Below are 7683 nucleotides of genomic sequence, written 5' to 3' on the forward strand. Positions count from 1 at the left end.
ACGTTTGAAATTTGCTGAATAGCGACAATGTTTGGGAATATCTCTTTGGCAGAAATTAACGTCTGAACTGTCTGTTAACCATCTGTCGATAACGCGATAAGTGAAGTGTCGTATCAACTGATTGAAGGATCAACATTAAAGGATAACACTACAATGAAAACAGGTGAGCCTCAGAATATTTTGTGTTGTAAATCATATAAAAATTTCAAGCTATGTAAGGTATTTGGTTACCTCCCTTCAACAGATTCAAAGACCATACAGAGGTTATATCCTTGCACACGGACAGACATTTCTATTGAAATAAAAATGAATGGAATCCCCCACATGCCCATTTTTATACAAATATGAAATCTTGGCCTCTCAATTTATGATACAAGACTATCTAGTTGTACCTTATTTAACTTAAGTTGACCTACATTCTGTTGTAGTGTGACTACAAAATGTTGCAAGTGTTTAATCTTTGAATTTTCAAAATCTGACATACCATTTTTCAGAAAAGGGCCCTATGCACATGAGAAAGAGAGCTTTTGCCTTTAAAGTGCATATAATGTTGGAAATGGTTAAATCCTGTATCTGTCAAATATGAGAACAGTAATAAGCATTTTAGTTTGATTTGTGTTTATGTCAGACTAATTCTTAAGAGAATGAATGATCATGATTCTTCTTTATGCTGGAATAAAAGAGAAGTATAAACATTTCATTTATATTTTGTTTTAATATCTGATTAGGTCTGATTTCAAATCTTTATAAATGCTTGGTAAAATGTTATTTTTTGACAGAATATTTTAGGTTGATGAACTAAGTTTAGAATTTTAAGTATCTCCAATCAAAGTGTAACAACATGGGAGTTCTCTCAAAATGTCTCATCAAACACAATAAATAGTTAACAAATTTATATACAGATAATAGACTTCACACGAGACAGTAGAAAATTCAAGATGGATACACTAATGTTACACATTTATTTGTTTGTCTTTAGTTTTGTTTTAATTAAGCAAGGGATTGAAATAACTGTGATTATCTTAAGCCTTTACTGAGTTAAAAGTACTTAATGTATTTGATGTAATTGTTCCGTCTAATTATTTCAAGGAGAGGGATGTCATTTTTTGATCAATTATTTTCATTACAAGAATAAAGGAAAAATGTATAAATCATACATTTACTCATATAATATTTATAAAATGATTTAAATAGGTATATGTAAATTTTATGCATTTGCAAGTTTGTGAGAGGAAGTCCTCAAGCTGGCTTGTAGAAAGTCAGCAGTTCTACTCAGTGACATGATGCCACAAATATCGTAACTGGAGACCCCTCCACCTACCATCACCCGCAATCAAATAAAAGAAATTCAGATTGTTATTCTCTAACTTCTCTATTTTTCAGTGACAGTTACATGGTAAAATTAAATGCAGTAAGGAGACCTCTGAAATCACCTGAACAGACAGCCTTCTCAAGATTCTGTCTCAGATGAAAACAACGTGGACTGCTAAAAGGTTTTTTCTATACTTGCAAATGTGCAGGCTGTGATATATCTGTATGATCCAGTAGTTTAGTGTTGACAAGATGACATCTCATCTCTAAAGTAGAAGACACAAGTTTGTAATACAATATGTCACTGTGAAGGCAAAATGTTTAAGAAAATATTGTTTTGTTTTTCCAAACAGAAAGGCTGAAAGTGGGAAATTATCATTTGTATTTTTATAATGAATTATGGACATTTGAACAGTGAAGATCTGTCCCATTTTTGGTTTGCAACATACCAAAAGAATGATTGATGTCTTTGACAAAAATAAAAGAATTAAAACTGGTCACTCTGAAAAATGGAATTATGTTGTTTGCAAAAATGTGGCTATTCAGATTAATGAAATTTTTTTAGAATGTCAAAACTTAAAAATGTTGATAGTTGTTTTACCAAAGCCCCTTTAATGGAATCTTATCTGAACTCTTGACTTTAAATTATTAAAAGAAAATCTGATATTGTTTGATTATTTTTACATGTATTACATTAAATTTGTTAAATTTAAATTTGATAAATGTACATGTATTTTGAAAATGATGCATTTGGACCTATGTATATAGAATTGATCCTTGTCAGTCTTTAACTTTAAATTTTGGTAATATAGCATATGTTTTGCAGTTCGCATGATATTTGGTCACCAGTTGACAGTGATAAATGGAGGCTTATAACTCACAAAAATATGCAGATCTAATTATGTTTTCTACAGTAGATAATTTGATTATACGATTTTTAAATCTTTAAATATACAGAGAAGACAAAATAATGGATTAAATTAGTATACTTGATTTTTTGTGAGGCTGTTGAAATATTACAACTCTTTTCACTCTTAAGAGTGTATCATAAAATCATATTTTCTGATGATGTTTGTTCTGTAAAAACTGACTGCAGTGTAGATTCTAATGAAAATTAAGTTTATTCAGAAAGCCCCTTATCACGCACATTCCAGTTCAAGTAATACGGCTGTCCTTTTATAACTTGTACGTTATATTATTTCAGAAAATGTTATAAATTTATTTTTACATTAATGACGAAAGGGTGGAAATTGTTGATCATTTTATTTATTTAGGTGTTAAATTTTCTTATACTAGCAATCTGTTGGGGGCTGTTGAAACTTTGTGTGACCAAGCCTTGAGGGCTTATCACAATCTTCTTTCATTATTTGATCGTGAAAATATGAGCGTAAAAATAAAGCTGCAGATGTTTGATGCAATGGAAGCGAAACGCCGGAGGTTTGAATTGAAAAAACAAAAATTATTAAAGTCAGCTGCGTCCGAAATTAAAGAAGGCGTCTCGTACCAGCCATTCTGTGCTTTTGACGAACTTGAATTTTTGGAAACGGCCTGCGGATAAGTACGAACAATGTCATTCCTTTTGTATACTAGTATTACAATTTGGAAACGTCACAAGTTGAGTTAATTATAGCAGATTTCGTCCACTTGAAGCAAAAAGATACCAAACGCTTTGGATAGCTCTTGATACCTTTATTTTTGCAGCAGTAAACTAATTATAATGCCCAAACAGACATGTCCATAACATAATTATATAGATATGTGCGTAAAATGTAGCTGTTTTAACCCTGATTCTGAACTCGCAATATTTGGTTTCAATGAACACTAGGATGGCCCTAGAGGACCAAAGATTTACCTCCATTACGACATGACAAAATCAAGCCACTGCCCCGGGTTAGGGTGCTCCTATGTTTTCTTATTAAATTCAATCCGTGCTACATACTCTTTTCACCGATACTAAGACTTTTGAAATGACACATTGAATGGGGGGCAGCAGTACGCTAAATATAGTGCCAAAAACGGACTTTCTTATATTATTATATACATATTTGCATAAAAAGTAACGGTTTTGACCCTCATTTTGGACACGAAATATTTGGATGGACCTAAAAGTTCAACGACTTACTTACTTTACGATATAACAATATTAGGCACCATCCCCGGGCCTTCTTTCTTTCAGTTTTCATTTATCTTCTGTTAAATTTTATGTACGAAGAAGCAAAGCCTCTTGAAATATAACCTTGAATGTGGAGCTGTAAAACAATAAATTTAGTGCCAAAAACAGATATTTCTTTTACGTATTTACAAATGTATGTTCGTAGCAAGTACTGATTTTGGAACTGAATTCCGGACATAGAAATTTGTCTTGCAATCAAAGCTATGATTGTTCCAGTTCACTTAGGACTTACTTACATTGCGATATAACAATTTTAAGCGCAGCCCTGAACCCTCTCTCTTTCAAAGTTATACGGTATTATTTCTTCCGTTTTTATATATATCTATTCCTCATGCGGTTCGCATGGGGCGTGTGATTAGTAGAACTACAAAGGAAAGATAACATTTTGTGGCTCGACAAATGCACTTGGCGACTATATTAAGCCATTTGAAATGTGATATGGAACGGGTGAGCAGCAGAACACCAAATATAGTGCCAAAACGAGATTCCGTACACATGATTATATACATATGTAAGTTCAAGGAAGCGTTTTTTTTACCTGACGTTTGGACCCCAAAATTTTTGTTTGCAATTAACACTAGGATGGTCTAAGATGACTAAGCACTTACCTATACATGCATATATATATATATATACTTAAAATGAGTTTTAAAGTTTTAATTTCGTAATATAAATTCATCTACACACTCATATTCCTTTTAAGAAAGCTTTGTTTGAATATTTTACATGTAACTGAAACTGTTTTATGTTTGTAAATATACATACAGACTTCAGCAAAACAGTGAAGAAACAGAGATATTTTTTATATATCGTGCAATTATTTGGCCAACATCGATACAGAAGGTGAAAGTTTAACCTTATAAGATACTATTTAAATATTTAAATAGTATAATAAAAGAAGTATATCGGTTTGGAGACTAAGTAGATTTTACATATTAACAAAGAAGGAACAGTTATTTGAATCTAAAAAGTGTTGTGAACATACAGGCAAAGGCTCAAAAGGAATTTTGTTTACAGGTAATTAAGTTTTACAGCAAATGCAATCCATCTATACGAAATTAAAAGGATACTTTGTACCAAAATATGTTAAATGTCAACTTTACATTTTCTTATAAGAATCCAAAATATTTTTAACATGATTTGAAATTTACTGCCGAAATCAGCATGAACTCTTTAACCTTGTCTTGCTCTTTCTCAGTTCACTTCCCCCAACAGCTTCTGCGAGCGGATAACGGCCAAGCAAAGAGCTTAATGTTCAAGTCATTTGTAATTGCAGAAAATCAAAACGCTGTTATTAACAGACCGGTCATATCATAACGGGTAATTTTAGAATCCATCGTGTATAACCAATCTCTCCGAAATAACTCAATCTATTGATGATTATGTTTGTTTGTTTGTTTGTTTTGGGTTTAACGCCGTTTTTCAACAGTATTTCAGTCATGTAACGGCGGGCAGTTAGCCTAACCAGTGTTCCTGGATTCTGTACCAGTACAAACCTGTTCTCCGCAAGTAACTGCCAACTTCCCCACATCAGGAAAGTCTATATATCAGTTGTTCCAGCCCATATGAAACTAATGATTTCAGACACAATGTCGTTTATCAAATAGTCACGGAGAACATACGCCCCGTCCGAGGATCGAACTCGCGACCCCGAGATCCGTAGAATAACGCTCTACCTACTGAGCTAACCGGGCGGGCTTGATGATTATGTGAATTGAAGATGTCAAAAAGAAAATGTAGACAGTCTACATTTTTTTAAAAGAACATTTTAATTATTATACAATTATTATACAAACTCGCATAAAATTCTTTTATTCAAACCCGTCCTCATTAACCAAAGTTCTCACTTCGATTTTAAAGAAAGTTGTGTTCCATACAAAATTTGTTTTAACTCCTGCAGACAAAGCTTCAAACAATATTCTCATAATATGACTCATTTACTACGCAGATACATTAAAAAATGAATTGAAACAAGTTATCGCCACGAAAAAAATTGTGTAGATCAATGTATCATGTTACGTCTAAGGGTAATCATTGCTTGTTACTAAAAATACTTCAGATAACAGAGAAAAGCAGACCAGCAACTATTAACAATAAAAAAAGTTCTTTTATGAAACGTAACAATTCAGGTGTTAACTATTGTCCAATCTAATATGCAAGAATAGTCCATATCCTGTCCTGGTCAGTGTTAGCTCCAAACTAATCACACAATCCAAATTGAATTAAGTATATCCAGAGAATATAAATCCTCTCTTTAAATATAAATTATTAACTCCACAATTTCAAACTGGTAATATTTTGTTATTAAGGAATACAGGAAAGTTTTTCAATAAGGTCTTACTTTAGGTTCTGCACTATCCTCAGACGACAGCTTCCTGTTTAAAGCATTATGTAAGGTTCCAGCCCTTTCATTTATAACCAAGAATAAAATGAAATTCTGGAAAATTCCAGAATAACGCAGACTTTGAAATAGTGTAAACATCCTGTTTATGGAACCTTCTAGAAAGCGGTAGTCTATAAATAAGCTATTAAGATACATGATGTCTCAAAGTAGGTCATGCTGAGTCCTCAAAATAAAATTATAATAAAGTAATTTAAGCATATGGGGGAATGACATGTACGCAATAATCAATTTAAAGTCAATTGTAGCTCTCTGCTCTTAACTGGATCACTAAATTACACAAAACCCCATATAAAGCTCGGTTCATTGCTAATTCAGCGTTATGTACTCCAAAAAATATTTCTCTTCTTTTGACTAGATTTTGTCTGACTGAAATAAATGACCACGTGCAGAGGTATTGCTCTACACTATATGAGAAAACTGTTTTTAATCTTCTTCGGTCCATCAATAATGCCGGAGATGGGAAATTAACAAATACTTCAACGTTCTTACGATTTTTCCTAATTTACCACATAATCTCATGAAAGATAAACTGGTAGCGTCAACTAAGGAAAGACAAAAAAACAGAGAAAACGGTTGAGAAAATGTTAATTATTTGGCATGTAATGAAACTAGAGCATGTTTTACCAAATTTAATAAATACACCTTGTTGAGCTGTGATCAGGTACGTTAAATTGCGGTTTTTTTTGGATAACATGTTTACTAAATTTGGCAATAAAACATATAAACAAGTAATTGACATCACTATGAGGACTAACTTCACCTTACTCATTGTTGATTTATTTTCATACAGTTATGAACGAGATTTCTTGTCCAGTTTGTCCACTGAGCCCTAATTTGACATCATTGAAGCTTTTAATGAAACCTCTGGGTATATTATTAATTATGGACAACCTACCTTTTCCAGAAATGGTGAAACACATTTATCCAAACGAATTACAATTTAACCAAGCTGTCATCTCAAATTAAGAAGCGTCATTTTTGGACTAGCATAAAACAGACCATTTCAATTTCAACATTGTTAATCCCCTCTCCCCCCCACACACCTTGTCGGAAATGTCTCTCAAGCAACATCATACAACTTTTATATATTACAACTTATATTAATTTTGCAAAACCTTGCTCAAATTTAGAGGATTTAAATAGAAATGTTCATATTACCAAAATATTATTACAACAGGTTAACCGATATCATAAAGTACGGAAGACTTTCACTAAATAACCTTTAGGCACTTCTAAAACTTTGTTTTGCACACAACGTATACTATGTGGATATAGTATATAAACTATGGAAAATTAACCGTAAGGCTTATTTTCATCTAATATTTGCAAAGTGTATTAGAAAGTTTATCAAGAGAGGAGTCGATGCGAAATCGTTAAGTACAGTGCATCTTTCGTGATTGGCCCCTCTACAGTTAGTCGTTACGCTTTCCTATTTGATGGTGCGATGACTAATAAAATGCAAGACTCCGTAATGCTTTTCTTCTAAATCCTACACTTGTTAATTGCTTAGTCATGTCCTTAAAGTTAGGCTCCTGTTACTTGCACTTAACACAAATTGTTCAGTACGTTGGTGTACTTATACCTTAGATTGACTTTGTATATATGTTTTCTTTATATAAATCTGGTGTTTTGTCACTTATGTTAGAGCCATTTTTAAGCGGGGTGTTATTTTATTTACACTGTATAACATGCTGAAAATGGCGCAATTGCAAGATCGGCATGCCCTAAACGCGTTTAAAATAACAGTTTCTTTTACATAGGTTACTGACCGTTCTAAGACGTTGCCCCTATGTCA

The sequence above is a fragment of the Mercenaria mercenaria genome, chromosome 13 (assembly GCF_021730395.1).
Source record: "Mercenaria mercenaria strain notata chromosome 13, MADL_Memer_1, whole genome shotgun sequence".
Taxonomy (NCBI): domain Eukaryota; kingdom Metazoa; phylum Mollusca; class Bivalvia; order Venerida; family Veneridae; genus Mercenaria; species Mercenaria mercenaria.